Below are 26328 nucleotides of genomic sequence, written 5' to 3' on the forward strand. Positions count from 1 at the left end.
TTCCCTTAAAAAAATTTGTGAACGTGCCTCAATGTAGATACTTTTAAATAAAAAAAACCCGGATCGAATCGAATTAATAGTTTCCAAGATAAAAAATTCCCGAATTTCACCTTTTTTTCTTGCGGTCTACTCGGATGTAAGCCCTTAAAGCGGATTTAATCCGATTCACATTATAGCTACTTTCATTACCCGATTTAAATGGATTAAGCGCAGATATGATTGAAACCAATTCAGTCAGATTCAGATGAATCCGGAAATATCGCATTAAATCCGATTCCGGTGTTGTATTAAAATTTCACGATTGATGCGGATTCAATACGATTCATGTGGTCATTTTATTTACCCGATTAAAATGGATTGGCATTAATACGATTGAAACCGATTCAGTCGGATTCAGATGAATCCGGAAATATCGCATTAAATCCGATTCCGGTGTTGTATTAAAATTTTACGATTGATGCGGATTCAATACGATTCATGTGGTCACTTTATTCACCCGATTAAAATGGATTGGCATTAATACGATTGAAACCGATAACGGCGGATTCAGATCAATCCGGAAATGCCGAATTAAAAACGATTCCGATTGATTTGTTATTAGAACCGATTCACTTCCAATCGGGCATCCGATTAACCGGATTGAAAACGCATTCATTCCGATTCAATTTCACCAAATTTAATACGGAACCAATCGGATTTAATCGGTCATTTTCAGCAGGGGTGACTGCAAGTTAAGCGTCTCATGCCTTACATTATAGAAGCAACCATTCTGACAGGACCTGCAGCCGGTGAAATAGCATTAATTCCAAGAATACCTATGGTCCCTACGGATTTGCCATTTGCGTTTAAAAGGCTGCAGTTTCCTGTTAGAATGTGTTTCGCCATGACGATTAATAAGTCCCAAGGACAAACCTTCAAAGTAGTTGGCGTAGACCTCAGAAACGAAGTCTTTTCACACGGCCAATTATATGTAGGACTCTCACGGATTGGTTCAACAAAGGACCAAACAATACTGATTCCTGATGAGAGCAATAAAACTCGTAATGTTGTTTTCACAGAGGTTTTTAACGATTAAAAAACAAATCCAATGATCAACTAATAAACAAGTAGAATCAACGTCATTATAAAAGACAGATAAATAAATATATATAGAAAAATATAGATAATGGAAAACAAGCATTAAAGTAACATTGAAATGTGATTTTTGTCGGAGCACAGTTTATAATATACAAATAAAATACATATTTAGTTCACCTATCTGCATTACAATTAGTGAAAAATCATTAAAAATAGTTAATACAAAAAATGGAACTTAAAAAATTCTATCCAAAAAACGTTATATAAAAAAAACAGTGGATTAGGCCTACTAGGGACACCACGTTAAAAAAAACGCGCCTAACACTATACCTTCGAGGTGGTGTGGAATATAGTGTATTATCTCTGAGATGTATAAAAGTTGAAACTTTATAAAATGTCGAACACGAAAATGATTGATTCTGAGAAAAAAATATAGAACGTTTTTTGTATAGAATTTTATAAGTTACAACTTTTAACGCAGATTTATATACTATATACTGGGCAAAGTATATAAATATATATAAAAACAATAATATACTTAACTAGCTGGTTACCCGGGCTTCGCCCGGGAGTCGTTTTTCTTAAAGGAGTTCCATAAGAAGTCGGGTTGATTTAAAGACGGTAGTTTAACTTTTACACATGAATAACACATTTTAGGTGCTTAAGTTTTAAACTTTTTTGCTTAACAATGATCACATATTGGATCAATTTTCCAAATTATTACTTTCGGATGAAATTGATATTCGTAATTTGAATCATAACTAAATGTTTCTAATTTCAAAATAAACCGCATAAATGATTTCATGGATTAAACATGTCGTAACCGGTCTTTTTCTACTTAAGTTTCACACTATTGAGTCATTTCCGCTTCTCCGATATTTCACTTACCGATTAGCGACATCATCCTTTGGTTTACCCTAGCGTTTTTTAGGGAATTTTGAGATTGCTCGCTCGCGATGAACACATAACCTCGATTTTAAGAAAAACGACTCCCGGGCGAAGCCCGGGTAACCAGCTAGTATATATATATATATATATATATATATATATATATATAATATAAAAAAAAGAAAAGGAATCGTTACGAGCTTAAGGTGACAGCGAACCGGCCGAGTCCGCGACAGCGACGAAGACGCCGGGAGTCAAAAGCCGACAAGGTAATTATTTACAAAAGGGACATCCTCCCCGATGACCTTGACCTTGACATATGTTATCAAGGTCACCCTCCTGAGTGACCTTCAGAAGTTTTTAGCCGGCGGTCGTTTTTTATTAAAAAGTTATTAACAAAAAAAGTTTGAAAAATATAGCAATTATTTTAAGTACTGAGAGGCGTAAACGACTAATATTACGTTTTTTTTTTAAAGCAGAGAATACTTTATTTCGCGAGAAAGTCGCTGCTTTACCAAAACACAACATTTAAAGCAGTAAATTGTTGATAAATTGAAGTCTTTTTGTTAAAGCAGAGAATACTTTATTTCGCGAGAAAGTCGCTGCTTTACCAAAACACAACATTTAAAGCAGTAAATTGTTGATAAATTGAAGTCTTTTATCCTTTCTCAGCCTGTATCTCCGAAACTATTTGAGTCCGGCCGCATGGAAATATATGAAGAATTTCAAACGTAAACAAACAGGGACTGCCGCACTTTCCACGCGAAACGAGGTGTCACATGGGTTCGTGGCGCGCTTTACAAGCTCGTTTAAGTAGAGGAGGTATTAAAGAAGATAAAGTTAGTCGATTATCTGTGTGAATATTTGTGGCGATATACAATAAACGAACTTGTAAAGCGCGCCACGAACCCATGTGACAACTCGTCTCGCGTGAAAAGTGTATGCGTGAACTATTTCGACATATATATTAGTCATTTATGCCTTCCAATACTCAAAATAGCTGCTATATTTTTCAAACTTTTTTCGTTTATAACTTTTTAATAAACAATGACCGCCGGCTAAAACCTTCTGAAGGTCACTCAGGAGGGTGACCTTGATAACATATGTCAAGGTCAAGGTCATCGGGGAGGATGTCCCTTTTGTAAATAATTACCGCCGACAAGTCAGCCAGAGACCCGCGACGGCCGCGACAACGCCAACGACCGCCGCGAATCCAATGCCTACGCCGATCGACCCAAACCCGCGATGCTAATAAACTCGTTATACTTAATAAACTCCCGGGGACCCGATAGTTGATAGGCCACCTTTAAAATAAAAGGATAGAAAGGGGAACGATAACCCGAAAAAGGAGAAAAGAATTACGAGACTTACTACTTGATGATGTGTTACGTTCAATCTGGCTGGATCTTTTTGGGCCCTGTGGATACGCTCTCGTCGATACTCAATGAGTTTAAGTTCGCGCACAGAATTTAACTTAAAACTTAAGATCGGATTTAAATATGATATTGTTCGTAAAACGGAAGAGAAGGGAAGTAAATTGAACTGGAGAAATGAACCGGAGGGAAGAGAATTTGATCTAAGAGATAAACCGGGGTGAAGAGGTAAACTGTCTGAAGAGGAGCTGAACTAAGAGAGCGAGTCCCGTGATGTCGCGATTTATATAGGAAAGTTCCAAGGATGGAAAGGGTGGATTTCGTTGTGGGAGGTGTCTGGTTTTCGTTTTGGGAACTTCTGGTTGGCGTGATGTTTCTAATTTTTGTTTAAAGGATTTCTTATTGGGCGAGATGTTTCTCACTCAAGAGGTAGATTTTTAAGTTTTCGCCTATCCTGGAGAGCTATAGAGACGGTTATCGGTTTTTCCGGCTGTTCGCATTGGTGAGTCTTCTCGTAAGGCCCCCACTGTCTCATTGGGGGTGCAACCCATCGCTTCTTCCAGTGACTCATTTGTTCTTCGGCTATCGCCGATTTCTCTTTTATTGGGGTTCTTTATTTATCTCGCGACTCGCGACCCTGTTTGTATGTTGACAGACGATGCATACCTCTCAATCTTAAATGCAAACAGAAACTTCCGCCACGTGTATTTACAGACACGTCTAAGGCTTTGTCTCTGCTTGTCGGAAACATCGTACGAGCAATTTTAAAGCTTGCACGATGCAATAAAGATCCTCATCAACCCATTAAGGCCTTTTTGGCGCGTCGTGTCGCCGGGTTTATAGTTATAGGCCCGACAAGGTTGATGAAAATCTGGTCACGTATGCCCCGTTTGTCAATAATTCGTCATCTGGAAGGTTGCGTTTAGCCGCTTACCCAAATAGTTTAGTTATACATAAAAAAAAGGAATGTGCAAGGATCAAGGCCCACTCGCCGATCGATAACCGTCCGTGCTCAGTTTATTTATCCTAACCTTAAGGGCTATCTTAAGCGCTTAATAGGAATTTCCGCGAAAAAGGGAAATCGTGGAGTTCGCAGGACGTAATACCCCCCGCCTTAGACAAATGTTGAGGGTGTGTAACACAACATTTGCAGACTAATTGATTGAGAAACGATTTCCGTTTTTCGCAAGGTTCTCTATCCCCCCTTTCTTTTGAAGGGTTTGTCCTTGGTTTCAATTTAAAGAAGGAAGAAAAAAAAGGCGACTTCCAAAACACCTTCTTTCATTTTTTCGTCCTGCCTGTTTTACGCTATTGCATAGATATGCGCGCTTTGGAAGGAAATGTTCGCTTACATGTGCATATATTAGATCGGTAGGTTAATAAAATTTTGTCTTTTCCTTTTATTTTATCAAATAGTTAAGAATAGTAATTCTATTTCATATGCACATATAAACGAACAAGGGTACATTTATTTTTAACGCTATCAATTTTCTAATTTCTTAACGCTATTCGCAGTGCATGTGTTCTCTGTTCATGTGAAGCTGTCTTTCTTTTCTTTTATGTGGGGCAATAATTGTCTTTACTGAAAAATAGGAACTAGTTAGAGTGAATTGTTCACGTGACTGTCGTCCGTCCCGAGGTGTCCCTTCCCCCTTTTTTTTGGTAGTTTTTCAATTCCCTTACGGAAAGAAACTACAGCCAGTAAATATTACACTTGTGTAGTTACTACAGGACCACCTGTAGTTATCACAGAAAGGAACACAATAATCTGTAGTTATTACACGCTGTAATTACTTAGTGCGTGAAATCCCTGTAATATGGAATACACGTCTAATCATGAAGGGTGAAATCCACTACACGTGTAATCCACTATATATGTAATATACTACACGTGTGGTAAGTGACTTGTGTAGTAGACTACACGTGTAATCCATTATATGTGTAATATACTACACGTGTGGTAAGTGACTTGTGTAGTAGACTACACATGTAATCTACAAAATGTGTAATACACTACTACACATGTGTATTAAACGTAATGCTACCAGTAATCCATAAAATTTGAAATAGCGAGTCTTATCATATATGGAGGGGTAAAAACCACAGTGGTGTAAGTCAAATTTTTAGAAATATTTTCTCGTGTGCATACTATGCACACGAGAAAATATTTTTAAAAATTTGACTTACACCACTGTGGTTTTTACCCCTCCACCTCCATATATAGTATACTTTTACTTCAATGCAGCTGTATATATATAAATTATTTCTATAAATATTGTTTGAAATTTATTAGATTTAATGTATCACTTTTTAACCACATTTTATTATTTTTTCATTTCATATTTTATAAGTAATTTCATAATGAGCCGGCACTGGTTTCTGACATTCACCCGACTTTAAGAAATATTATATCATATATCCAATTTAAAATTTTATTACTCTTTTTAAACTGAATTTGTTTCTTAAGATGATTTTTGAAAAATTATATATTTGTGCTGGTTATGACATATGTAGACTATATATAACACTTACATCAAATTAAGAAGTAGTCTACCACGTAAGGCAGTTGGCTCGCGATCCAGAGGTCTCGAGGTCCCGAGTTCGAATCCCACCAAGGTAAGTGTGTTTTTCAAATACAAGAAAATATTTATAATCATAGACTGCATCTTAAGAAACAAATTTAGTTATAAAAAAGTAATAAAACTAAGAAAAAAATAATTTTTTTTTATGCCGGGTGAATATTGGAAATCAGTGTCCTCTAGTATTAAGAGGACTGCAATCTTGTAGTCCTGTAATCCTGTAATATTTTCCTGTAATCCGAGCGTATAGTACGAAAATATTACAGTATATTACAATACTTCAGTCTGTAATTTTGTGTAATACTTTTATGTAGTTCCTGTAATATAATTTTCTGTAATCCGCTGTAGTTTCTTTCCGTAAGGGCTGACCCACGCGGCAATCCCAAAACTCCTTGTTTTTAGTATGCCTTGCCGGACTGCTGACAATTTTTAGTGTATCTTTGACACATCGCAGGTTTAACTAAGGCTCTATAAATGTGAGTATTCTTGTCCGCCATTTTGGATCCAATCATATGTGAAAACATAACCTTTCAAGGAACCTTTTCGTAAACGTCAATACGCTTTTCGGTCTCGTATTTTGTGCTTTCAAAATGACTGGCTGCGTTGCAATTAATTGCAGTAATAGAAGCGAAAAAGTGTTTCGACTTTTTCCAATTCCAACAAATGTGGCGCGACGAAAAAAGTGGAAAACATAAATCTTTGCCGTGAACAGTGCATGGATATCAAGCAAGTCAGGTTGTGTCTGTGAAGTACGTCCAACGCTGTAAAAGCAAAGCATTATTTGTGCCTCATTAAATTGAAAATTAATTATTTTCCTTATTACAGGTACACTTTGAGGATTCACAGTTCGAAAGTAAACGTGCCGACGGTTGGAGGAAATTGAAGCCAAATGCGGTTCCTACGTTATTTTATGTTCCTAATCCACCTCCCAGGATTGATTCACCTCCAAGGAAGTCGCTATAAATTCTTGAATATATGTAACATATTTGATAGCATATCAATGGTTTTCAGAAGCTACGAAATGAAGTTACTGCCACGTATGAACCCTTTGAAACTGCTTGTTACTCTGTAATAAATATTATAAATAGTCTATAAATATGTATTGTATGAAATAAAGAATTGTTTTTAAAAACCAATTCCTCTGGAGATATTGTGAGCATGAGTTTTTATTAATCAATGTACATTATTATTATTATGCAGTTACAGTGTTATTTTTGGAGTAACAATCTTTTGGAAAATGAAATTTATTTTATACAGTTCAAAATTATTTTATTTGATACAGTTTGTACAAAGTATAATTAAATAAATTATTTGACATTGTACTGTTGCAAATATTCAGCAACTTTCGGATAATAAGAGAACATTTTAAGAATATGATGTAACCGTTTCAGCTGACTCTTCAGGTAAAGATTTTCGGCCAACAAGCTTTCAATTTTTTCATCTGTGTAATACTCTTGAAGCTTAGGGTCCTAAAATGAGTGGAAGAAAAGATCTTTCGTTTACTAATTTAACACTCTATTTATCATCTTTAATATACTTCCTTCCACTCATTTTAGGACCCTAAGCTTCAAGAGCATTACACAGATGAAAAAATTGAAAGCTTGTTGGCCGAAAATCTCTACCTGAAGAGTCAGCTGAAACGGTTACATCATATTTTTAAAATGTTCTCTTATTATCCGAAAGTTGCTGAATATTTGCAACAGTACAATGTCAAATAATTTATTTAATTATACTTTGTACAAACTGTATCAAATAAAATAATTTTGAACTGTATAAAATAAATTTCATTTTCCAAAAGATTGTTACTCCAAAAATAACACTGTAACTGCATAATAATAATAATGTACATTGATTAATAAAAACTCATGCTCACAATATCTCCAGAGGAATTGGTTTTTAAAAACAATTCTTTATTTCATACAATACATATTTATAGACTATTTATAATATTTATTACAGAGTAACAAGCAGTTTCAAAGGGTTCATACGTGGCAGTAACTTCATTTCGTAGCTTCTAAAAACCATTGATATGCTATCAAATATGTTGCATATATTCAAGAATTTATAGCGACTTCCTTGAAGGTGAATCAATCCTGGGAGGTGGATTAGGAACATAAAATAACGTAGGAACCGCATTTGGCTTCAATTTCCTCCAACCGTCGGCACGTCTACTTTCGAACTGTGAATCCTCAAAGTGTACCTGTAATAAGGAAAATAATTAATTTTCAATTTAATGAGGCACAAATAATGCTTTGCTTTTACAGCGTTGGAAGTACTTTACAGACACAACCTGACTTGCTTGATATCCCTTATGAAAAAAAACTATTGAAAAACTATTAAAAGCGAATTAACTATTAGATAACTATTAGATTTGAATAGTACGTACTATTCAAATTTAATAGTTAACTATTGAAAGTCCAATAGTTAATTCGCTGTCAATAGTTTTTTTTCATAAGGGATCCATGCACTGTTCACGGCAAAGATTTATGTTTTCCACTTTTTTCGTCGCGCCACATTTGTTGGAATTGGAAAAAGTCGAAACCCTTTTTCACTTCTATTACTGCAATTAATTGCAACGCAGCCAGTCATTTTGAAAGCACAAAATACGAGACCGAAAAGCGTATTGACGTTTACGAAAAAGTTCCTCGAAAGGTTATGTTTTCACATATGGTTGAATCCAAAATGGCGGACGAGAATACCTACTTTTTTAGAGCTCTAGTTTAACACAGGGGGATCAAACTCCGCGAGTTTTATGGCGACCGAGCTTTAGTTACTGGGTGCATGTTCCAGGCGGCAGCACAATCCGCTTTCTCCTTACCTTTCTTCCCGCTTGCTCACCATCGCGCGAAATATAGCTTTTGTCGTTATGGTTATGCAGTATATGGTGTTGCTGGTTTCGCTAATTTTACGCTATTATAAACCATTTACAGTGTTTCTTAGTGTTTTTAGTGATAATTAATTAGTGTAAACACTCCTGTGATTCTGTGTGAAATTTGTGTAACATATTTATTGACGTTTGTGTGTGTGGTGTGACAACTTCTTGATAAGTAAAAAGAAAAATTTTTTGTCTATTTATTTATTACATATTGTTTATATATTATATACTTTCTTCCTTATTTTATAACTATAAATTATTTGGTAAATCTGAAGAATAGTGGCCTCCTCACCGATTTCGTTGAACTTAAGCTTAATCAACGCGTTTTTGCACAAAACGACCGAATCTGGCAGAAAAAAGTGTCGCTCTGCCCCGCGAAGCGAGATATTAACAGTTAAAGTTGACGACTATCAGGTTATGAGACCTGTCATACCGACAAGGATGTAGCGACTACGAGCATGCCCCGCGACCACATGCGCATGCTCCGTGGCCGCACGCGCATGCTCCGTAGCGACATATGTACCCTGCTAAAAATGACCGATTGAATCCGACTAAAAATTTTGAATCCGAATGAATCTGGATTCTTGATCCGGAAATCACGGATTTATAACGATTACACCGACTGAAAACGATTGAAACGGATTGGTATTCAAGGATGTAATTTCAATCGGATTCTATCGATTTGAATCGTTATGATTTTATAAATGATTACACTGATTGAAAACGATTGAAACGGATTGGTATTCAACGATGTAATTTCAATCGGTTCCTATCGGTTTGAATCGTTATGATTTCGTAACGATTACACCGATCGAAACCGATTGAAACGGATTCGTAATCAATTAACGATGTAATTTCAATCGGTTCCTATCGGTTTGAATCGTCATGATTTCATAACGATTATACCGATTGGAAACGATTGAAACGGATTCGTACTCAAGGATGTAATTTCACTCGTTTTCTATCGGTTTGAATCGGTCTTAGTCAATCGTTTAAATCGTTATGATTTCATGAACCCCGAAATCACGAAATTATAATGATTTATACGGATTGACTGACCGATTCAAACTGATAGAATCCGTGAATTCCGGATATATAAACAGGATTATTTATTACTTTATTATAATTCCATTCTTTGTACTACAAATTTATTACAATGTGCAGTATTTATTTAAATGAAAACATTTTACAGTTTTGCAAATATAGAACTCATGACTTTACCAAAAGGAAATCCTGTAGTAAGAACTCTATTACGTAAAAATTATGTGTTGTATACAATTTTAATGATTAAGGCGGATTTAATCCGATTCACATAGCTACTTTAATTACCCGATTTAAATGGATTAAGCGCAGATACGATTGAAACCAATTGAGTCGGATTCAGATGAATCCGGAAATATCGCATTAAATCCGATTCCGGTGTTGTATTAAAATTTCACGATTGATGCGGATTCAATAGGAATCATGTGGTCATTTTATTTACCCGCTTAAAATGGATTGGCATTAATACGATTGAAACCGATTCAGTTGGATTCAGATGAATCCGGAAATATCGCATTAAATTCGATTCCGGTGTTGTATTAAAACTTTACGATTGATGCGGATTCAATACGATTCGTGTGGTCACTTTATTCACCCGATTAAAATGAATTGGCATTAATACGATTGAAACCGATAACGGCGGATTCAGATCAATCCGGAAATGCCGAATTAAAAACGATTCCGATTGATTTGTTATTAAAACCGATTCACTTCCAATCAGGCATCCGATTAACCGGATTGAAAACGCATTCATTCCGATTCAATTTCACCAAATTTAATGCGGAACCAATCGGATTCAATCGGTCATTTTCAGCAGGGTAGTGTACTTCGATGCGTCTTACTTAAATAAATATCTTGTTATTTACAACCTGCACATCTTAATCTTACAATGGCATACTCAGTCCAGCAATTAAACAATAATCCGTGGCTTGCGATTCAGGACATCATTGGCAATGCAAATACGTGGCCGAAAATTATACGGCAAATGTTCTGGAATAAAAATTTTACGGATCATAACCGAATGATTATTGTCAATTTTGCATATATAAATGGGGTATCGGAAGAATTTTTGCATGATGTATTAGCTTTCACGCTAAAAAATGCATACACAGCTGAGAGAAAGCGCAATATTGAGTATAGATATCGATATTTAAATCATGAGGTAATTCTTTCAATATTAATTGATAACTATAGCAAACAAGTATATTGTTTTTTATTCTTTGTAGCAATTGGGACAAATGCGACGCAGCCGTGTGTACAGTTACAGCCCTTTCGATAGAGAAATGTTAGATCTTAATATGAATCCAATAAATAAATAAAATTGAATGTATTATTTTGAAGATGTGATTTTCATTAAAGCAGATATTTTGTATTTAACTATTTAAAGCTATGTAGGTTAGTGACGCGCTTTAAAAGTATTTAAGTGTTTAAAGCGCGTCAACTAACCTATGTAGGTTAGTGACGCGCTGTAAACAGTTAAATACTTCTAAAGCGCGTCACTAATCTATACGCCGAAGGCGTGTCCTGAAATCAGTGAGGAGGGCAGAGCGACACTTTTTTCTGCCAGATTCGGTCGTTTTGTGCAAAAACGCGTCGATTAAGCCTAAGTTCAACGAAATCGGTGAGGAGGCCACTATTCTTCAGATTTACCAATTATTTTTCAGACCATGGTTTATAAATGTTGCGTGCCTAAGTGCACGTCAAATAAACAAATTCCCTTGCACGTATTTCCGAAGGATGAACAAAGAAGAAGAAGTTGGTTAATAGCAATCCAAAGAATTGATTTAATTGGTAAGTTTATTAACAGAATTAACAGAATTAACAGAATTAACAGAATTGTCGAAAAAGTTAAATATATATATGTCCTACTGTTTCTCATTTTCTTTGATAGACTGGCAAACAGACAGATAAACACACACACACACACACACACACACACACACGAGAAAGAGAGAGAGAAAATATATATACTTAACACATTTCGTACTTGCTTTAGATTTTGTGTTCATTTATCTTCAATTACATTATTTTTAGATAAAAAAGTCTTAAAAATGAAACATTTTTTCCCGATATTTAATAAAGAAGTAATTATTTAGTAAGTCTATCCAATTAGTGCCAATCTTTAAACAAATATACGTTCGTTAAGTATTATGATTTTCACCAGTGAGATGGCTTACGGATGTATGTCCATTTGAAAAACTATACCAATTAGATGGATTTTATTTAATAATTTCTTAATTAAGCATGGAAAAAATTGATCAGAACTGTTAAATTTCTTCTTCATTCTAAAATAACATTTTGTAATTACTGAGTGGATTACAGGATTACGTAAGCATTGTGTTCCTGTCTAAGAGAACATAAAATCCGAGCCTTATCTCCACGATCAGTTCTCTATGATAAAAGATATACATTGCAGTACATAAATTAATGTATAAAATCTGTACTTCTGTTACAGATGCACCAAAAGAAAGATTGGATAAATTAAGAATTTGCACCCTACATTTTTCTGACGATCTAATTTGTGGTTACACAAAACGGCGAATTTTAAAAGATATTGCAGTTCCTAATATTAATATACCCAATATTAATATAGCAGTCATTAATACACCAGATATTAATGTACTAAAAATACATAAACAGCCATGTTGCTGTTACGTCCAACCCCAGGATTAGGGTAAGAAAAACTGGGAGGCAAAGGAAAGGCTAACCAGGGTGATTGGGGTAAGGAAGGACGCAACTAAAAGCTTAAGAATATCGCTCGCAGGTACACGCTCTGAGGCGCGTGGCGCGAGCCCGAAAGCACTTTCGATGGCTCGGGAAGGGTCAACCCTGCTAAAAATGACCGATTGAATCCGATTAAAAATTTTGAATTCGCATGAATCTGGATTCTTGATCCGGAAATCACGGATTTATAACGATTACACCGACTGAAAACGATTAAAACGGATTGGTATTCAACGATGTAATTTCAATCGGTTCCTATCGGTTTGAATCGTTATGATTTCGTAACGATTACACCGATCGAAACCGATTGAAACGGATTCGTAGTCAATTAACGATGTAATTTTAATCGGTTCCTATCGGTTTGAATCGTTATGATTTCATAACGATTATACCGATTGGAAATGATTGAAACGGATTCGTACTCAAAAATGTAATTTCACTCGTTTTCTATCGGTTTGAATCGGTCTTACAAGGGGAGGACCAGGTAGTGCCCTCACCGATTTAAATAAATTTTTAATATGTTGTAGGGTTAACCCCCCACTAATTAATGGTAAAGTGGCACGATGCAATACTCGAGCATTCGCAAGATATTTGCATCGAAATTTACTTATTTAGTCCATTCGCCAGGTCGATTGAGCATTTTTATCGAGGTTGATGGCTTAAGTTAATGTTTTTTTTATGTTTTTTGGGTCGTAGAACAAGAATCTGTAAATAGTTTTTTCGTAAGTCGATGCAATAAAAAGTTATTAACAATTTATTTGTTTAAATTGCCCTAGCGATCAAACTATACATCCTATAAAAAAATGAACTAGAGAAAATTTGTCCCTCTTTTCACGATAAACAAAATGGCGTTTAAATTTTTCCAAAATCTTCATTATTGACGGAAATATGTCAATTTTTAGGTAATTACTGCCTACGCGTCGCGGAGTACCCTAGGCGTGCGCGCTCGCGCTCAATTGTACCACACGAGTTTTACTTCTTTAATTTTAATTTAATTTATTTTTTTTGCTCCTTTTTTATCCTTTTTTGCTCCTAGGGTACTCCGCGACGCGTAGGCAGTAATTACCTAAAAATTGACATATTTCCGTCAATAATGAAGATTTTGGAAAAATTTAAACGCCATTTTGTTCATCGTGAAAAGAGGAACAAATTTTCTCTAGTTCATTTTTTTATAGGATGTATAGTTTGATCGCTAGGGCAATTTAAACAAATAAATTGTTAATAACTCTGCATCGACTTAAGAAAAAACTATTTACAGATTCTTGTTCTATGACCCAAAAAACATAAAAAAACATTAACTTAAGCCATCAACCACGATAAAAATGCTCAATCGACCTGGCGAATGGACTAAATAAGTAAATTTCGATGCAAATATCTTGCGAATGCTCGAGTATTGCATCGTGCCACTTTACCATTAATTAGTGGGGGGTTAACCCTACAACATATTAAAAATTTATTTAAATCGGTGAGGGCACTACCTGGTCCTCCTCTTGTTAGTCAATCGTTTAAATCGTTATGATTTCGTGAACCCCAAAATCACGAAATTATAATGATTTAAACGGATTAACTGACCAATTCAAACTGATAGAATCCGTGAATTCCGGATATATAAACAGGATTATTTACTACTTTATTTTATAATTCCATTCTTTGTACTACAAATTTATTACAATGTGCAGTATTTATTTAAATAAAAACATTTTACAGTTTTGCAAATATAGAATTCATGACTTTACCAAAAGGAAATCCTGTAGTAAGAACTCTATTACGTAAAAATTATGTGTTATATACAATTTTAATGATTAAAGCGGATTTAATCCGATTCACATAGCTACTTTCATTACCCAATTTAAATGGATTAAGCGCAGATACGATTGAAACCGATTCAGTCGGATTCAGATGAATCCGGAAATATCGCATTAAATCCGATTCCGGTGTTGTATTAAAATTTTACGATTGATGCGGATTCAATACGATTCATGTGGTCACTTTATTCACCCGATTAAAATGGATTGGCATTAATACGATTGAAACCGATAACGGCGGATTCAGATCAATCCGGAAATGCCGAATTAAAAACGGTTCCGATTGATTTGTTATTAGAACCGATTCACTTCCAATCGGGCATCCGATTAACCGGATTGAAAACGCATTCATTCCGATTCAATTTCACCAAATTTAATAGGAAACCAATCGGATTTAATCGGTCATTTTCAGCAGGGAACGTCCGTAAGGACGGTAGGACGCCTTCCGTGAGCGGTGCGATCGTTGGTTCTCTTTCGAGTCAGGGAATTCAATCCCTTTAACTCAGGATCGGACCTCGTGTGATTTCGAGAGGATGACGGTACAGGGTTAGGTCTTATTTAAAATAAAAGGAACATTTAATTAAATCTTAAAACAAATTAACATTTATCACTAATAAATAGTACGTGTTGCTGACATAGAACTAACTGACATTTGTTACAATTAAATGATGTTTGTTACTGATTAAGATTACATGAATCTAACTGTGTGTGTGTGTGTGTGTGTGTGTGTGTGTGTATGTGTGTGTGTGTGTGTGTGTGTGTGTGTGTGTGTGTGTGTGTGTGTGTGTGTGTGTGTGTGTGTGTGTGTGTGTGTGTGTGTGTGTGTGTGTGTGTGTGTGTGTGTGATGTATATATGTAATTATAATTTTATAGTATGAGGGTGTTAATTACTAATCGAGGGTAACTACTACGGGATCGTCTTCTTGGTCGGGAATGTCAACCGTGGAGGCGGTCGAGGGGGTCGGGGACGAGGTTCGGGAAGAGGAGGGGGAATCGGGAGGTTCTAACAAAAAGGCTGGGTTGGGGTTGACGGGAACCACGCGATAAGGGGGGACCCGACAAACTGGGCGAGAAAGTGCGGGAACATGGCGAGATGGTAGGATGATAGGGCGAGGTGGGACGACGGGGCGATCCTCCTGTGAGGAACAGGGTTCCTCCAAAAAGGCTGGTAGAGGCGGTGGAGTGGCGAGACACGAGGGACCGGGGCTAATTTGTTGCTTTTCTAATTTCCTTCGCTCTTGGTGCTTCCGACGATCATGCTCGTGTTTTACGGCCCTTCGAGATTTCTTAAAGGGGGGACCGCGGGAATCCACTACAAGTTAATAGCTTGTTAATTGTTTAAAACCGTTAACCGCGGGGAAGTCGACTCGGTTTGGAGGGATTAGAATTAAAGAGAGGGGATCTGGTAAGGTTCCCAGCAGCGAAAGGAAAGGAGATTACTCCGAGCCCGCCGATGAATCAGCTAACTCAGGAATAATATAGAAAAAGATTACTCCGAGCCCGCCGATGAATCAGCTAACTCAGGAATAATATAAAAAAGGGATTACTCCGAGCCCGCCGATGAATCAGCTAACTTAGGAATAATATAAAAAAGGGATTACTCCGAGCCCGCCGATAAATCAGCTAACTCAGGAATAATATAAAAAAGGGATTACTCCGAGCCCGCCGATGAATCAGCTAACTCAGGAATAATATATATAAAAAAAAAAAGGAACCAAAAGGGGCTAGAGGATTTGAAGGATCATGTACCCGAGAGACTTTCCGAACACAAAAATAAAGGGGAAATAAGAGGAAGTGTGTATACGACTTACTACTTGGTGAATTTGGAGGGGGCCTCCTCGTCGATGAGCCTTGGTTGAGGGATAAGACGGAGTAGATCGTGTGCGGTTTGATGTCCGGCACTGACTTTACAATAAATGCTGAATCGTGACTCAAAACGGAGGAGATCGTGTGCGGTTTGATGTCTGGCACTGACTTTACAATAAATGCTGAATCGTGACTCAAAACGGAGGAGATCACGATTATAATGCCGAGAAACCACGAGACTAAACTTGGGAGGCTTGAGGAGACTCGGAAGATTTTGAGAGGGAGTGCCGCAATGTCAGGGTTTATATAGGAAAATGTAAGGAATGGAAGGGGTGGATTTCATGTGGGGTGTGTCTGGTTTTCATTTTTGGGATTTTTGGTTGGTGGGATTCTTCTAATTCTGTTTAGAAAATTTCTTATTGGGCGAGATGTCTCTCGCCCAAGAGGTAGATTTTAAGTTTTTCACCTATCCTAGAGAGCTAGAGACGGTGATCGGTTTTCACGGCCGTTTATTGGTGAGTAAGGCCCCCACTGCCTTATTGGGGGTGCAACTCATCGCTTCTCCCAGTGTCGCATGACGCATTTGTTTTCGACTATCGCCGATTTTCCTTTTATTAGGGGTCCTTATTTATCTCGCGACCCTGTTCTTATGTTAGCAGACGATCCATACCTCTCGATCTTAAGTGCAAACAGAAACTTCCACCATGTGTATTTTAGAACACGTGTTAGGCTTTGTTTCTGTTTGTCGGAAACATCGTACGAGCAAACCTCGCTCGATGCAATAAAGATCTTTACCAATTTTATCTGCGACTAAGGCCCCTTTCGCGCGTCATGTCGCCGGGTGGGCCAGACAACTGATAGAATTCGTCTGGGAGGTCGCTTTTAGTTCCTCAAGCAAATAGGCAGTTTGATCGTAAAAAAAAAGGAATGCGAGGAGATCAAACCTCGCTCGCCGATCGATAACCGTCTGCGCTTAGTTTACTTATCTTAAACCTAAGGGCTATCTTAGGTACCTAAGAATTCTCGCGAAAAAGGGGAATCGTGGAGTCTCCAGGACGTAACATTGCAATTGTGAAGAAAATCCAAATGTACAGATCGCGAAAAATGTTGGATGTGAATCTAATTTAATACCAATTTTTGAAGAAACAGAAGAAATACAAGAAGAGGAAATAAATTACAACACAATTGAAGAAACAAGAGAAATACGAGGAGAGAAAAGAAACTACAGCGCAATGAAATCGTATGAAAGTATAATGAAAAAGAAACTTAAAAAAATGCAAAAACAATTATACAAGAAGAGAAAGTACATCCAGCTGCAACGTAAGAAAATGAAGGAATTGTGCAACAAAAATAAATGGGAGGACCTAATGAAGGATTTAACAAGTACACAAAGAATTTTCATGGAAATAATATTAAAAAATTTGCATTGTGCACCAGAGGTATGTTATTTATACAGGATGTTAAGTAAAGATCGTCTCCTAGGCATAAAGCATTATTTTTCACGAACATTAAGTCAAACAGTCCTGAACCGTTTTTTTCTATATCGCTTAATAAAATAGTAATTATTGAAAAAATAATCCAATCGATGTCGTCCTTTAGCCGGGAGTACATCAATGAACCACGCGCCTGATATGCGTGAGCGATTTGTTGCTAAGTTCGCCACTATTAAAAGCGGTTTATTGACGTACTGGTTAAAGGACAACGTTAATTGGATTGTTTTTATATAATATTTTCTGCTTTATTAGACGTATAATGGTTCAGAAGTTTTCGACACAATTTTTCGTGAGGAGTAACGTTTTGTACTTAATGGACGGTCTTTTCTTAACATCCTATATTTTTGTCATCATTTTCAGATACGTACGTGCGCACGCGCACACGTACATATACTTTTAGATGTAATTATGTATCCTTTCTAAAAAAAAGGCATGTTAAATCGATACTCGCATCTCTCGAAGTCTTCTCGAAAGTCTCGAATTGCTTTGTTGCTCTTTTCCGCGATGCTGATTGGTTTTCTCGCTGCGCTAACTTCGTGAGCGGCTGTCATAGCATATTTTGACAGTTGTGTGTATTGTGTGTAATGTTAAAGCTAAATAGCGCGCGCGAAGCGCGCGTTTGTGATGTCTAGTAAGTTTAAAAAAGTAATGCTACTTGTTACATGTAAATAATTAAGTTTTTTATTTTTGTCACTTTTTAGTATTATTTTTTAAATTATTTCTTATTTTTATTTTGTTTATTTATTACTTTTAAATTGATATAAAGGCCAATATTGAATTTCAAGGGGGGTCAAACTCAAGAAAAAGAGTATATCATAGGAAATACAAAGAAAAATAGCAGTTATATAATTACATATAACATTAATATATGTGATATGACAGTACAAGTAAGTTGACATTACATATGATGTACAATGAAATGGGATGTGATTGCTGCCAAGATTTTTTTGCAAGTTTTTATATTTATATTGCATGTACATATGTATAATACATATGCATATTACATATGTATATGAATCTTTTTTTACTGTACTATTCTATTACTGGTATGATTATATGATCGAAAAAAACAAAAAGACATTGCTTGTAACTAATAATGACTAAAACAAAGTAGTGCATTTTCTTTATAAAAATATCCTCTTGAATAGTTTGGATGGTTTTTCTGAATCTACAAATTTCTAAACTTACATATAGCAGACAAATACCGCACAATTAGTTAGATGTATCAAAGAATACATATTAAAATTAAAACAAGCAGGCTTCTTCATTGTTGCTAGTATCTGTGACCAAGGATCTTCCAATACAGCAGCGATAAAAGAATTAATATCTATTAGCAATAAAAAGCGAAAATTGAAAAATAGATCAGAGCGTAAGTATAATACACACACACACATACATGCACGTAGTCATATGGATGCACAGTAATTATGTTAGCAAAATTAAAATGCATTTCTATAAATGTTTACTCTGTTACTAGGTGAATCTTTTGAAATAGGGGATAATGAAATTATACCGTTATTCGACCCACCGCATCTCATCAAAGGCATTAGAAATAATTTCTTAACGAAAGACCTGGCTATGAAAGTTACAAATAATAATGCGAGAGAAATAGCATCGTGGGATATAATAAAAACTGCATAGATTATGGATAAAGCGTTACATGTAACCCGTCCACATTTAAGAAAAATCACACCGAAACACATTATTGAAAATAAAATTTAAAAAATGCAAAACACGCGTACAACACGCAGTGTAAAACACGCAGTACAAGTTTTAAGCGGTACAATGGCCAGCGTCATCGAAACATTTGCAAGTTCGAAATGTAAGTATTTTTATAATAAATACATATATTTAAATTATCAAGAAGGTACAAAATACATATCCAAGGAAAACAGAAAAATCAAAATATGTTAATTTGATCTTATATTGATCAAATCGTGATAAAAAAATTTGATCAATATGAGGTCAAATTGACATTGTTTTGACTTTTCTGTTCTCCTTGAGAATATAACATGAATCTACACAATATATTTTATTCTAAAGATGTTGCAAGGATGTGATGACGTATATAGATGTCGTTACATCCATATAATGTTCCTAAAGAGTTCTACAATGAGTTGCAAATGCCTTGTCGCCAGTCGCAAACGTCAGTCGTGATACGGTGATGTGATTCGTTAATTATGTTATTAGCAATTAGCGATAAGACATTTGCAACTTATTGTAGAACCCTCCTTACATGAAGTATGCTGTGTGAACAGTATACAAATATACAGCTTTTTCTTGTTGCATGGGAAAAATGCATAGTAGATTTAAAAAATGTATTTTTATAATAATATATTTATAAATATATTTATTTTCTCACAAATAACGTAATAAGAATTATATGTAAATTATATGTGAATACATGTGTTTGTATATGTGCAGTAACTAACTGTGAATATAGATAATGAAGATATTAACATCAAAGAAGAAGAAGGATTAGTAACGTTGAAAGCCGTCGATTTCTTCAATAATCTTTTTAATTTTGTGAATGGAGATGACAAAAATGACAACAGCAATGAACTGCGACGTCCAGTAACCGAAAACAGTAAACATCACGCGTTCTGGGTGAGTGCGAAAAATAAATTACATAATATGGCATATGTAGAAAAAGTGTCACATAAAATTATTAAATTAGTACCGTCTTTAAAAAACTGGTTATTTACGGTTAATGGTTTTGAAAAACTTTGGAAAGTACTTCATGATCAATATAATTTTCATAAATTAAATACACGTTATTGTAATCAAGATCCGTTGGAAAATTTTTTTGGACAAATTAGAAGCCATGCTATACGTAATGTCACGTAATCCGACACCTAAACAATTTCAAGAGTCATTTCTCACTTTATTAGTTAATAACATGAAATCAGTTTCCTTAACACGTGGTAATTGCGAAGTATCTGATAGTGGAATATTATCTACATTAGAAAAATATTTACAAGATAAACATAATATTTGTAATACATTTGAAAATGAAGAATCAGAATTAATTTCAAATATAAATGTATGCGATGACTCTATTATTGCATCGTCATTAGATAATCGGGAAGAAATTATATGATTAATTTTGAAAGAAGTTAACTTTTGTATCGAATATGATTATTATTTAAGAACTAGTAAATTTCCAGTTTATATAATACAAGTAATATGTTTAGTTAATAAGTTATTAAGAACGAGAAGTCATCAACGAAATATTTTGAAAATTATATTAAATTTTTTGGAAACATGTACTTTAAATATAGATTGGCACGAATGTATTGAACATTATAATGATATATCAAAAATTGCAATGCGTATAATTACATTGAAAACTATTGTATTGTGGTGTGATAAGAAGAATAGATAATTACACAGGACCACAAAAATTTTTTTTTGAAAAGCAACTGGGATCAGAGTAGGTGTTTCTTATAGATTTTGGGTCACTGAATCCGAATTCGTAAACCGTTTTGCTCCATCACGTCTAGATTTTTAGATAATCGAGAAAAATAGCGGAAAATATGTGAAAATTGAAATAAACATTTAAAGAAAGAGCAAAAGTATAACATCAAAGAAAGAGAAAAAGTATAACATCAAAATGCGGTCGCAGAACTGATTTAAATATATTTTGGTAAGTTAAATAAAGTGCAAAAAAGGAGGATGTTAAAAAAGGGACGAATTTCGCCCAAAAAGGTGTAAGTAAAAGAAATAGTGTTTTTTGTAGATCTTGATCTCCTGAATACGATAAAGCTAATAAAAAGTTCGTGGTGCTTGGGGAACACCTTGAAAATTGAGCATAAACGTGGTGTATTTACAGAAATTCGGATGATATATGCTATATCATAAAATGTACTGGTGAAAGATTTGTTGGGAAGAGAAAAGGGGGAAGAAAGAGTGTTGTGTGTGTGTGTGTGTGCGCGTGCGCGCGCGCGCGCGCGGGTGCGGGTGTGCGCGTGTGTGCGCGGGTGTGTGTGTGTGTGTGTGTGTGTGTGTGTGTGTGTGCGCGGGTGCGTGCGTGTGTGTGTGTGCGTGTGTGCGTGCGCGGGTCCGGGTGCGTGTACGTGTGTGTGTGTGTGTGTGTGTGTATGTGCGCGGGTGCGAGTGCGGGTGTGCGCGTGTGTGCGCGGGTGCGGGTGTATGTGTGCGCGTGTGTGTGCGTGTGTGCGTGCGCGGGTGCGTGTGCGTGTGTGTGTGTGTGTGTATGTGCGCGGGTGCGGGTGCGGGTGTGCGCGTGTGTGCGCGGGTGCAGGTGTATGTGTGCGCGTGTGTGTGCGCGGGTGCGTGTGTGTGTGCGTGTGTGTGTGCGTGCGTGCGTGCGTGTGTGTGTGCGTGTGTGCGTGCGCGGGTGCATGCACGGGTGCGGGTGCGGGTGCGGGTGCGGGTGCGTGCACGGGTGCGGGTGCGGGTGCGGGTGCGTGCGCGGGTGCGGGTGCGGGTGCGGGTGCGGGTGCGGGTGCGGGTGCGGGTGCGGGTGCGGGTGCGGGTGCGGGTGCGGGTGCGGGTGAGGGTGCGTGTGCGGGTACGGGTGTGTACGCGCGTGCGTGTGTGTGCGAGTGTGCACACACCCGCACACACGCGCACACACACGCGCACACCCGCACACACCCGTACCCGCACACGCACCCGCACTTGCGCACGCACACATGCACACACACACGCACACAAAACACTCTTTCTTCCCCCTTTTCCCTCTCCCCAACAAATCTTTCACCAGTACATTTTATGATATAGCATCCCATGTGCGAATTTCATAAAGGCTCAGTGCTGGCTTGGTACTGGTGCCAGAGTTACCAGTACTGGCTGACGATTCTGGGCCAGTACAAGCTAAGATCGGGGTCATTACTGGGGCAATGTCGGAATAATAACACGGGTCCCAGTCTTGGCGCCAACTTTGGCCCGACACAGAGTACTAGTACGGGGACAACACTGATTGCCAGTATTGGGCCAACTCTTGGCGCCAACTTTGGCCCGACACAGAGTACTAGTACGGGGATAACACTGATTGCCATATCATACTCGCGGCGTGTTGCTTTCGTGCCGCGGTCGTTACTTCCGGCGCCGCTCGAGCAAAAAGCTTTCTAAATCCCCTCGCGGCGTGTTGCTTTCGCGCGGTTGTTACCTCCGGCGCCGCTCGAGCGAGAATTTCTCCAAGTCCAATTCGGTCTTTCGATACTAGTGGCAATGCTGTGTTCGTATAAGTTACACGACGGTGGCGATCGACTACGAGCGCGAGCGAACGGGAAACAATGCTCCCCGCATCGACTTCGTCGTATGTGCCCCTTTCGTGTATGTATTCCATGGAATGCGTTGTGCACAAACGTTTTACACATTTGTACGGACCAAGCGAAACGCGTTTGCACGTCCGTACGTATCGCTCGTGTCGCTCGGCTCGCCGAGCGCACCGCACCTCTTATAGTACCCAACCGGCCGGCCGAGCGATCAGCGACGCACGGTCTTACGCACGGTCGCTTACGGGCGCTGGAGGCAAAATATCGAGACCATCGGGACTTGACCGCTGAGAGCGACGACGACGGCATGAACGCGGTTGTTACCTCCGGCGTGGGCTCTAGCAAAAACTCCCATCGCGGCGTGTTGCTTTCGCGCGGTTGTTACCTCCGGCGCCACCCGAGCGAAAATTTTTGTGCGAAATTCGTCCCTTTTTTAACATCCTCCTTTTTTGCACTTTATTTAACTTACCAAAATATATTTAAATCAGTTCTGCGACCGCATTTTGATGTTATACTTTTTCTCTTTCTTTGATGTTATACTTTTGCTCTTTCTTTAAATGTTTATTTCAATTTTCACAGATTTTCCGCTATTTTTTTCGATTATCTAAAAATCTAGACGTGATGGAGCAAAACGGTTTACAAATTCGGATTCAGTGACCCAAAATCTATAAGAAACACCTACTCTGATCCCAGTTGCTTTTCAAAAAAAATTTTTTGTGGTCCTGTGTTATTAAATAATTTTGATATTGAAATTGTACAACGCGATGTTCTAAATGATATATTAGAAAGTAGGCGAATGCGTACAAATTATAAAAATAATACAAATAATAAAAATAATACAAATAAAAAAAAAGTTCATTTTAAAAATGTCAAGAATTTGTGAAACAAAAATAATGTATCATACTATTATATAAAACCCGACTGTTTGTCTGTCCGTCCGTTTGTCCGCGAACTACTCATTCGTTAGTGGATCGAATTTTTACCAAAAGTATATGAAACAGGGGTAGAATTTCCCGGGGAGTGCCATGATGTGTATAGTTTTTCGTTACCGATTTTCTGGAAACCGGTTTTTTTTATATAGAAGACAAATGTCCTGACTGACTGATTGATTCATCAATGCCCAGCCCAAACCCCTGAATCGAATTTTTACCAAAAGTATATGGAATAGGGCTAATCGTAGAGTAATCATTGACATCTCATTTTAAAGCTTAAGAAGTCCCATTTATGATAAAACAAGTCCGAACTCTCTATTTTTTACCGTTTAGATACAGTAGCGTTAGAAAGTTTAGTTAAATTTCTTGTAGATGCAACGAAAACATGTCACACTTTGAACGTTTATATCTTCGAAACTAATAATCGTAGAGTAATCATTGACATCTCAATTTAAAGCTTAAGAACTCGAGAGAGAGAGAGAGAGAGAGAGATTGATTGATTGATTGCTTTTTATTATGCCATAGTCGAAAGACTTTAGGCAAGTGATGAATAATACAAAAAATATAAAAATATAAAAGACAGAAGTTGATGTGAGTTTGACAGAAGCATGCTCTCTCTCATAAGAGCAACCAATGATCCTGCATAAAAACAATTGACAGGATGTAGAGTACGGTGCAATAAAATATAACCAATTTTAATAATATACACTATAAAAACCAAGAACTAGCGCAACTTAACTAATAATAAGTACAATAAAAATAGAATATGATAAGAAGCAAGTAATTCCAAGCGAACTAAATAGTGTATATAAAACCAAGAACTAAAGCGCATCGCAATCTACAAACTAATAACAAGGTAAGAAAGCACTAAGCCCTGTAGCAAAAACTGAAAACTGATGTTATCCAATTCCATGCGCAAGCAAGTCGATATGTCCACAAAGGGAATTAGCGTAAAATTTGAGCAATACGGATAAGAAAATTTACATGTTGCATTATGCCGAACGATAAACGAGCTTAACAAGATCAGTATCGGAATCAATATGGATAACAGGTTCACCATCGGAATATTTAGCACATATCTGGCCGTTCGTTACCCAGACATACTTATACGACCTCTCCTTAGCAATACTCTTAGCCCGTTGTAATATATCATATGTGCTCTTGGATAACAATTCATTGACATAAATGTTACAATCTGAGTTACCACCGCATACGTCTTTTCGTTTAAGTACACCCTTTGCCCGCTTTTTGGAAATAACAAGATCGCGAACGGCACTCGAGGCCAAGGTGACAATGATCGAGCTAGAAGATGCAGCAACTGTGGAAGTCACTGACAGCGCTTTCTTAACAGCTCTAACGCCGAGAATATGGCATGATAAGTCCGGGACTTCTAATGCCTCAAGCACATTCTTGGCGAGCTCAGATGGAGCAACGGATAATGCCGATGGTAGACCAGATATGATCAACTCATTTCCACCATGAGTTCTCTGAAAAGACTGAGCAGATTTCAAGTCTCGGTTTTCACGAATAAGTTTCGCATTTTCTTGCTCCAATTTAGCTATGCGTTGACAATTCTGAGCGACAGTGTCAGTAAGACGATTTAAGTGATGGATAAACGCAGACAGCTGCGCGTCTGACTTTTCCATGAAAGCGGAAAGCTTCGCATCTGACCTTTCCATGAAAGCAGAAAACCTTGCATCTGACCTATCCATGAAATCAGAAAACTTCGCATCAGATTTTTCCATCCGCTCAATCAATCGACGCAAAAGATCATTGGTAGAGTCATGTGTAGTGTCATGCACAGTGTCATGCGTAGTGGAATGCGTACGTGCACCGCCGAGTGAGGCATCAACAATGTTAGATACTTTATCACAATAATCTGAGGAAAGTACACGGCGATCCTCACTCGGAGTAACTGGCATATTTAAAAATTGTAATTTACAACAAGCACCAGCAGACTTCGTACCGACGTAAGCTTTGACACAACCCGGATGAAATGCTCTATGACACTCAGCACATGAAGCAAATTTACCAGCAATCTGCTTAGTACACCTAACACACGTACGCTGCATGTGCTATCTACAATCGCTTAATCACTTAAAAGTAGAGTTCTGTAGTATCGATCCGCGATCAGAGTGTTCCGAATAGATCACAAGAAATATCGCAGAGTCAGCAGTCACTTAGATAGCACGTGTTCAGAAAATAGCATGTAGATAGGGAAGATCGGCAACGATAGGCGCATGCGCAGCTGAGATCAACGTCTTCCACAGGAACAGCCACGAATTAGGTTAGAACAAGCGATGATATTTGGCACAGAAATGCTTCTAATTAGGTAGCAAGCACCAGAAAGATAATGATATCACGTGACAAGCAACAAAAAACCTGCTAATACCTGCAACAAAATGGCCCGAAGGCGGCTTACAGCAGAAAACAGATTCACTTAAAGCAGGAGCAAAGAGAATAGACAAGCAATGATACTCACAGAGAGAGAG

General features: G+C 37.3%; 1 pseudogene; it reads left to right on the forward strand.

The window, feature by feature from the left end:
• The first annotated feature begins 16596 nt into the window (after positions 1 to 16596).
• On the forward strand, positions 16597 to 24661 carry LOC139784468 (uncharacterized; annotated as a pseudogene).
• Positions 24662 to 26328: the final 1667 nt, after the last annotated feature.

This window comes from Temnothorax nylanderi, unplaced genomic scaffold (assembly GCF_030848795.1).
Source record: "Temnothorax nylanderi isolate EJ_2023f unplaced genomic scaffold, tnyl_v1.0 TNYL_tig0632_pilon, whole genome shotgun sequence".
Classification (NCBI taxonomy): Eukaryota; Metazoa; Arthropoda; class Insecta; order Hymenoptera; family Formicidae; genus Temnothorax; species Temnothorax nylanderi.